This window comes from Triturus cristatus, chromosome 9 (assembly GCF_964204655.1).
Source record: "Triturus cristatus chromosome 9, aTriCri1.1, whole genome shotgun sequence".
Lineage (NCBI taxonomy): Eukaryota > Metazoa > Chordata > Amphibia > Caudata > Salamandridae > Triturus > Triturus cristatus.
Window position 1 is genome coordinate 176,110,149 of NC_140592.1, and position 6,441 is coordinate 176,116,589.

At 46.2% G+C, this 6,441-nt stretch overlaps 1 pseudogene; it reads left to right on the forward strand.

The window, feature by feature from the left end:
• The first annotated feature begins 288 nt into the window (after window positions 1-288).
• On the forward strand, window positions 289-414 carry LOC146797593 (U11 spliceosomal RNA; annotated as a pseudogene).
• The last annotated feature ends 6,027 nt before the right edge of the window (window positions 415-6,441 follow it).

Sequence of the window (6,441 nt, forward strand, 5' to 3'; positions counted from 1 at the left end):
GTCGCTTAGCGACATTTCTCCTGTCATGTTAGGTCAGGAAGGCCCACTTTGCATCTCATTAGAGAAGCAAAGCTGGGCGCTAGGAATCCTGATGCTAAAGCAAAATTTCACGCATTTGCGTGGCTTTGCTAATTAGGCAATAAAATTATCGCCGCTTTTTGGCCGAAAATGGTCGCAAAAGTGGCGATAATTTTTTATCGCCAGCTTGTAAATATGCCCCATATTTCCTCGAGCTACAAGACATCGAACTAGCCGCCAGGCGCAGTGTTATACCAAGTACATTTGGCTAAAAAGGGTTTCTGCCATGAGGGGCACACAGGGGGCTTCCAGCTTCGGGGTAACTCGAATCAAAATCAAGAGATTTTGGAAACATAATTTTTGTTACCGGGGCTGCTGGGTCAGTTTAAAGCACAGTGGTAAAGTGTGACATTAAAGAGCCCTCACCGGCCCGAGTCAGGCTCTCGCTTTCCGTGCGGGCAGTGCTTAGAGGCATGCCTTCAAGCTGTGTGTTTCCTTTTGTATTCGAATGCAGCCTTTGGTCCCTGTGGCGTGGCAAGTGGACCCTAGTGCAAAGGAGTAAACGGGTCTATTGGACGCTCTTATAAATGAAAAACACAGCAATAATCTGGTCAGTGGTCCCCTCAGACCTCTGCGCCCGCTGCTGGTGCATGTACCTTGTAAAATATGGTCTGCCTTGCTGATGGCAGTGAGCAACGTGGGGCACTCCGTGGCAACGTATGGATATGTGACGTGTCCATCAAGTATCTGCTGCTATCCAGTCCTCTTTGAGACCTTTACTCCAAGAGAGAAAAGAGAGGCAAGAGACACCAGTGAGGGAGGTCACCAGGTGTGGAAGGGAGGAGAGATGAGGAATAGGAAAGAGGCATTTAAATACCAGAGGGGTAGAAGTAAGCGTAGCTGTATGCGCCAGTGGAAGTGTGACTCCAGCGTAAGGTATCACAGGAAACCACTTGGCAGAGAGGCTGAGGCACAAATAAAAGAATCTGGTCAAAACAAAATAGTGTACAACAATGCACAGGAGAAACGCCACCTGCCAGCACAAGGGGTACAGCTGGCACAGACCTCGCTAAGGCCGATGCTCTGAGACCTCATCAGCTGCTCTGGAAAAACTGTGCTTTTTCAGCGCATTGAGCAAAGAGTTAACTTTAACACTAGGTCCCAGTGTTCAGACGGACCCTGTCTGTGAGTGTAAGTGTCCAGTGCGCTTAGGGGGCCCCCCGCCCTGCGGGGGCTGCGGGGGTCTTTGTTAAGCCCTTGGGCTGAACAATTTTACTGTTTTTCAATGCACTGTTTGGGATTTTGAAATTTTGTACACTCTTATTTTTCAAATATAATTCTAGCTCGCACAGTGCATAGATACCATCATTTGGCACCATTAGCACACATAAGAAAACAGGTAAATACAATTGTGCGCTAATGATTACATCTTTTATTGGAGACAGTGAAATCATTTACTGATTTAAGGATTATGTAAACTTTCGGTTCATAAGGCACCCATGTTTATATAACAAACATCACAAGCGATTAAAATATAGAAAAAAAACCATCAAGTATTGTCCTACCTTAGCATGCTTGGGTAACACATATGAGGTTTTCTTCTAGAGCACATGGTATTAGTTAATCATCAAATTCTTTATTCTACTTCAGCGTATCAAATATATGACTATAGATGGCAACATAGAAAAATGGAAATCTGTCAAAATAGGGGACTTTGTTTCCCACATCAAACTTCTATCATGGGGGGTGATGCAACCTCAAGAGGTTCAATACTCTCTTCATTACTTTTTTAGTTCTGTCTGCCACCTTGATCACCTGTTTTACTTTGTTTTAATTAGAACCTATTATTGTGCAGATAACACCCTATTTATATTTACAATACCTACCAAGGGGTCACTCACAATCTGGTACGTGAAATTAAGGAAAGTGAATGGTTAAATATTTCGTAATGCCTAATCTGTCTAAAAACAAAGGGGCTCATTACGATGGTGGAACGATCAGCGGTGGCGATCGTTCCGCCATCACAATGAGATTTACCCACCGCCATATTAGGATGGCGGTGGGTATTGCGGCTGATGGAAAGTCCGTCTGCCGCTTTGCCACCAATGGCAATTGTAACGATTGCCTGGCGGGCGGAGCAGGGTCACTAATATGGTGGCGGTGCCTAACAGGCACCTTCCGCCATATTAGGATGTGGGAAATTAAAAAAGGCCTTTCCATGGCGGCGATGTCGCCATGGAAAGGCTGGTGGGGATTGGGTCTAGGGGCCCGTTGCGCGACTCCCTTGTGTCTGGGGGAGGTGGGGGCACTTGGGGTGTACCTATGGTACCCCCCTACATTCCACTGCACCAAGTGGCAGGCACCGTGTGGTGCCTACCATGTGGTGCAGTGTAATGCTAGACATGCGATTTTAACATTGCGGCTGGTGCTGCTGTCAGCAGCACCCGCTGCAATGTTAAATTTCAGAATGCGACCGCCATGGTGGTGGTCGCATCCTAATTCATGGTGCGGGACCGCCGCATGTCTGGTGGCCGGTCCACACACCGCAGGGATGGCGGGTGGACTCAGGTCCGCCCACCTTCCTAATGAGCCCAAAATTTCTTTACCTAATGAGAAAATGCCCTTTGGCGATTTGCCCCAAATCAGCAAAACAAATCACATTTTAGTCATCATTTCATCAACTGTCCTGGGAACCTTAGATTTTGAGTTTATCTTTTTCTCTCAAAATTATATTTGCCAATGCCTACATTCACTTAGAAATGCCTTGTGCAACTATTTTTGTGTCATCAAAATAGGAATTTCACAACTACAATCTATTGAAAATGCTGATATCAGGGTTCTATTCAAACTAAAACCAATAAGGCTCCCAGTAGCCAAAATAATTGAATTTGTCTGCAGATCTACTCCAGGAAATATACTATGGAAATAGCCATAAATGTCTTTCTAATGAAATTCTAGAATACACCCCCTCACTTTATCTTAGGTCTGTCAAGAATAACAAGTTAATTGTTAACTGCACACACTCAAAAAAGTGTGGCAGATGTTTCTCAATGTCCTTGGCCTGGAATTGTAGAACTTCCACTGAAAGCTCAAGAGATTGCCACTGCCAGTAAGCTGAGTGATGAATCTGGTGTTGCGCTGGGAGACTCTGTACTTTGAGTACTAGTATGCTGTACAAGAAAGCTTAAATTAAAAAAAAGAAAGAAAAGGTAAGAAAGAAAGAAGCAAAGAAAGAAAGAATGATTATCTATCTTGCTTGGTTATCAGTGCTTGAGCTTCCATTTCTAGCAATACTATGATTGTTGAAATGATGAATGTTATGTACTATACATTTCTTTTGTCTCAGGTGTTCAGAGTAGTTGTGGGATTTATTTAATAAATAAATAACATCAGTTAAGAGCACTGTTATTCATGATATTTTTTATTAATATTTTAGTTATTTTACATAGACCTATTGCATCATTAGATATCAGTGCACTTTGCAATGAACTGAAAGGGAAAACATTACACACAAGCATAATCAGAACTGTCCCAGAGTGACTGTATGGGAATCACTGTCATTCATGTATGTGCAAAAGGTTGAGTTTGTAGATGTTTCCTGATTAACAGAAGTGTGAGTTTAGTTCTGAAGTTCAATGAAAGAAATTTTCAGGAAGTGGTGGCGGTTCCAGCAAACATTTGATTTAGGGGTTAAAAAGTTTTAAATATAGGTGTTATCAGCTATAAATTGTTTTTATATTCTTTGACAACCTGAGAGGGTAAGGAGATGAGGAGGCTGATTTATTTTGTAAATATAATGGCCTGGCTATTGTCTTTCTTGGAAAATAGAAGACAATCAGTCACGCTAGGTAGCTATATCTCTACTGAGAGGCAGCTGTGTTCGGGGGTACCTTAGGGCTCGATTCTGAGCCCCACACTGTGAGAAGTTGGCCTGGCATATGCTGGTCACTAGTTATAGTGGCCACCTTGCACCAGTCCAATTCGACTCTTGGTAGATAGGTTTAAAGACAACCTTTTAAAGAAAGCTATCCTAGTGGTAGCTGTGGAGAGCAGCCTTCAGGCTAAGTCTCTGAGGAATGTAAAGCAGCTTGTTTTACCTTATAATCTCTTGAATTACCAAATGAAAAGACACCACACAGGTATATATATCAAATATATATGTATTTATTACTAAATATACTCTACTAATCTCTTTATGAGATTAGAGCCAGGTAAACATTCAAAAGATCAACAGTTCTCAATAAATTAAGCACAAATATGGCTGGAGCCCTAGGGGCGTACCAGACCATATACTAAAATAGTGGTATAACAAACTCACTTGCAAAAGTAAGAGGCCTAGGGCCTTGGGAATTGCTGGGGCTTCACTGCTGCAGTGTTTACAGGTAAGTAATCAGCCCACAGGAGACGCGTGCAGTGTCTAAACACGCACGCGGGTTTCAATGCGTTTCAATGGCAAATGTCGCGGTTTGTATTTTACAGTTCTAGGGCACTTCGGAATGGACAACAAGCAAACAACTTACAGGGTAAGTACTTCGATAGCCAATGCGCACTTGGGCACCGTAATGCCAGAGTTACCTCACCCAGGGAAGCCGGGTGCAGAGGTGTCCTTTGGTGTCGGGTCGCGATGCTGCTTTCAATGGGAATCGTTGAAGTCTTGCTGCTTGTGTCGTCGGGTGAAGTGTCTGTGGAAATCCAACGATGGATTGGAGTTGCAGGCGACCTAGAAATTGAGGGGACAGAGTTCAGAGTCACTTGCCAGTGACTGGCGGCCTTCAGGATAGATGACCACTACTGTCGAGCCTCTTCACGTCGCTGATGGTGTTTTGTCTCTTCGCCCACGTGGTCCAGGAGAGGTCGAGGAGGACCAGCAGCTGGATTTGGAGGGTCCCACGACGTCTGCAGCTGATGGCCGTGTCGGCACTCGGATCGGAGCCAACAAACCTTGGCAACTGCAAGTCTCATGTAGAATGAAGATCTTGGATGGTTCAGACCAGCAAGGTCCGACGGACTTACCCAGCGAGGGTAAGTGAGGGCAGGCCCAGAGCAACCAGGCGAACCCTTGGAGTAGTTCAGAAAGTCTTCGTGGGGGCTACTAGCCAATGGGCAAGCAACCGCGAAGACGCCTTTGCAGGGAAACTTCAGCAACAGCCCATGGTCCCTCGGGACGAGGTAGGCCGCTGTTCTTTCATTCCAGACCTGCTAGGAAATCAGTGCACGGTTCCCTGGTATTGCTGTACCTCGTCACTCGTGGGGTCCAGATGCCACAGCTTCGCTGGGGACTCAAAATGGCCGACGAGAGGTCAGGAAATCAGCTTCAGGGGACGCAGGGACTTCGGGCTCTGGCGGGAGCGGTAAAGTTTGCAACCGTTGTTCAGTCCTTTAGGTGCCTGCCAAGCAAGGGAGTCACTCCTTGACTCCAAGGGAGATCCTTCGGTCTTCTAAAGGTAGTAGAAAGTTGAAGGGCCAGGATTCTTCTTCGTTGAGCGTCGTCCAGGTGTAATCTGAATTGCATGGGCAATGTGTGGTATCTTATACTGATAAGATGGGAGGGACTAGCTCTATGGCCACTCCTCTAGGAGGGCCAGGGTAGTGGGTGGTTACACCCACTTCCCTTTGTCCATTTTCGCGCCAGGACAGGGGCAGGCAGCCCCTGAACCGGTTTGAGCTGGCATATGCACAGGGGAGCCTACTGCTCCCCCAGTGCAGGACTTCAAAGCACTCTAAGAGTGCACCCACCCAGCTCCAATACACTAAATCCTGTCTGGGAGGTTGTGACACCTCCCTGTGACAGGAAACCCTTTGTTGAGCTCCCTCCACTGCGAGTTTCGGTCAGCAGCAGGAGGGCAGCCCGGTGTCTGTGCTGGTGGCATCCATTTTGTGATGCCAGGGCCTTAGAAGATTTCTACCGGTGAGTACAGTGGGATCCTACTCCCACACCAGTTACTGGTGTGGGGGTAGGATTCCAAGTTGTTTGACACCAAACACGACATGTTTTGATGCAGTCATTCCAAAGTTAGCATTTACCGCGAGGTTATAATGCACTTAAGAGTATATGGTTTAACCGCATCCACAAACAGCAGCAGAGAATAGACTCTGCCAGCTGCAGAGGGGTCCTGCTCAGGCAGAAGCACCCCCTCACATAGTAAACCATGCACCCTGCCCTTGGGATTGATAGGGCCTACCATAGGGGTGACTGATAGGTTTATATGTGTGTGTATGGTGAGATATAGTGACCTATACCTCAGTGAGGAGTGCTAACACTACCTCACACAGGCTGCAGTAGCAGGCCTGTGGTGTCAGATTGTGAGTGCTTCCCAGGGGTGGCATAATACATGCTGCAGCCCCTGGTAGGCCTGTGAAGTACCAATGCCCTAGGCACCTAAGGTATCATATACTAGGGGCTCATAAGGTACCACAGTATCC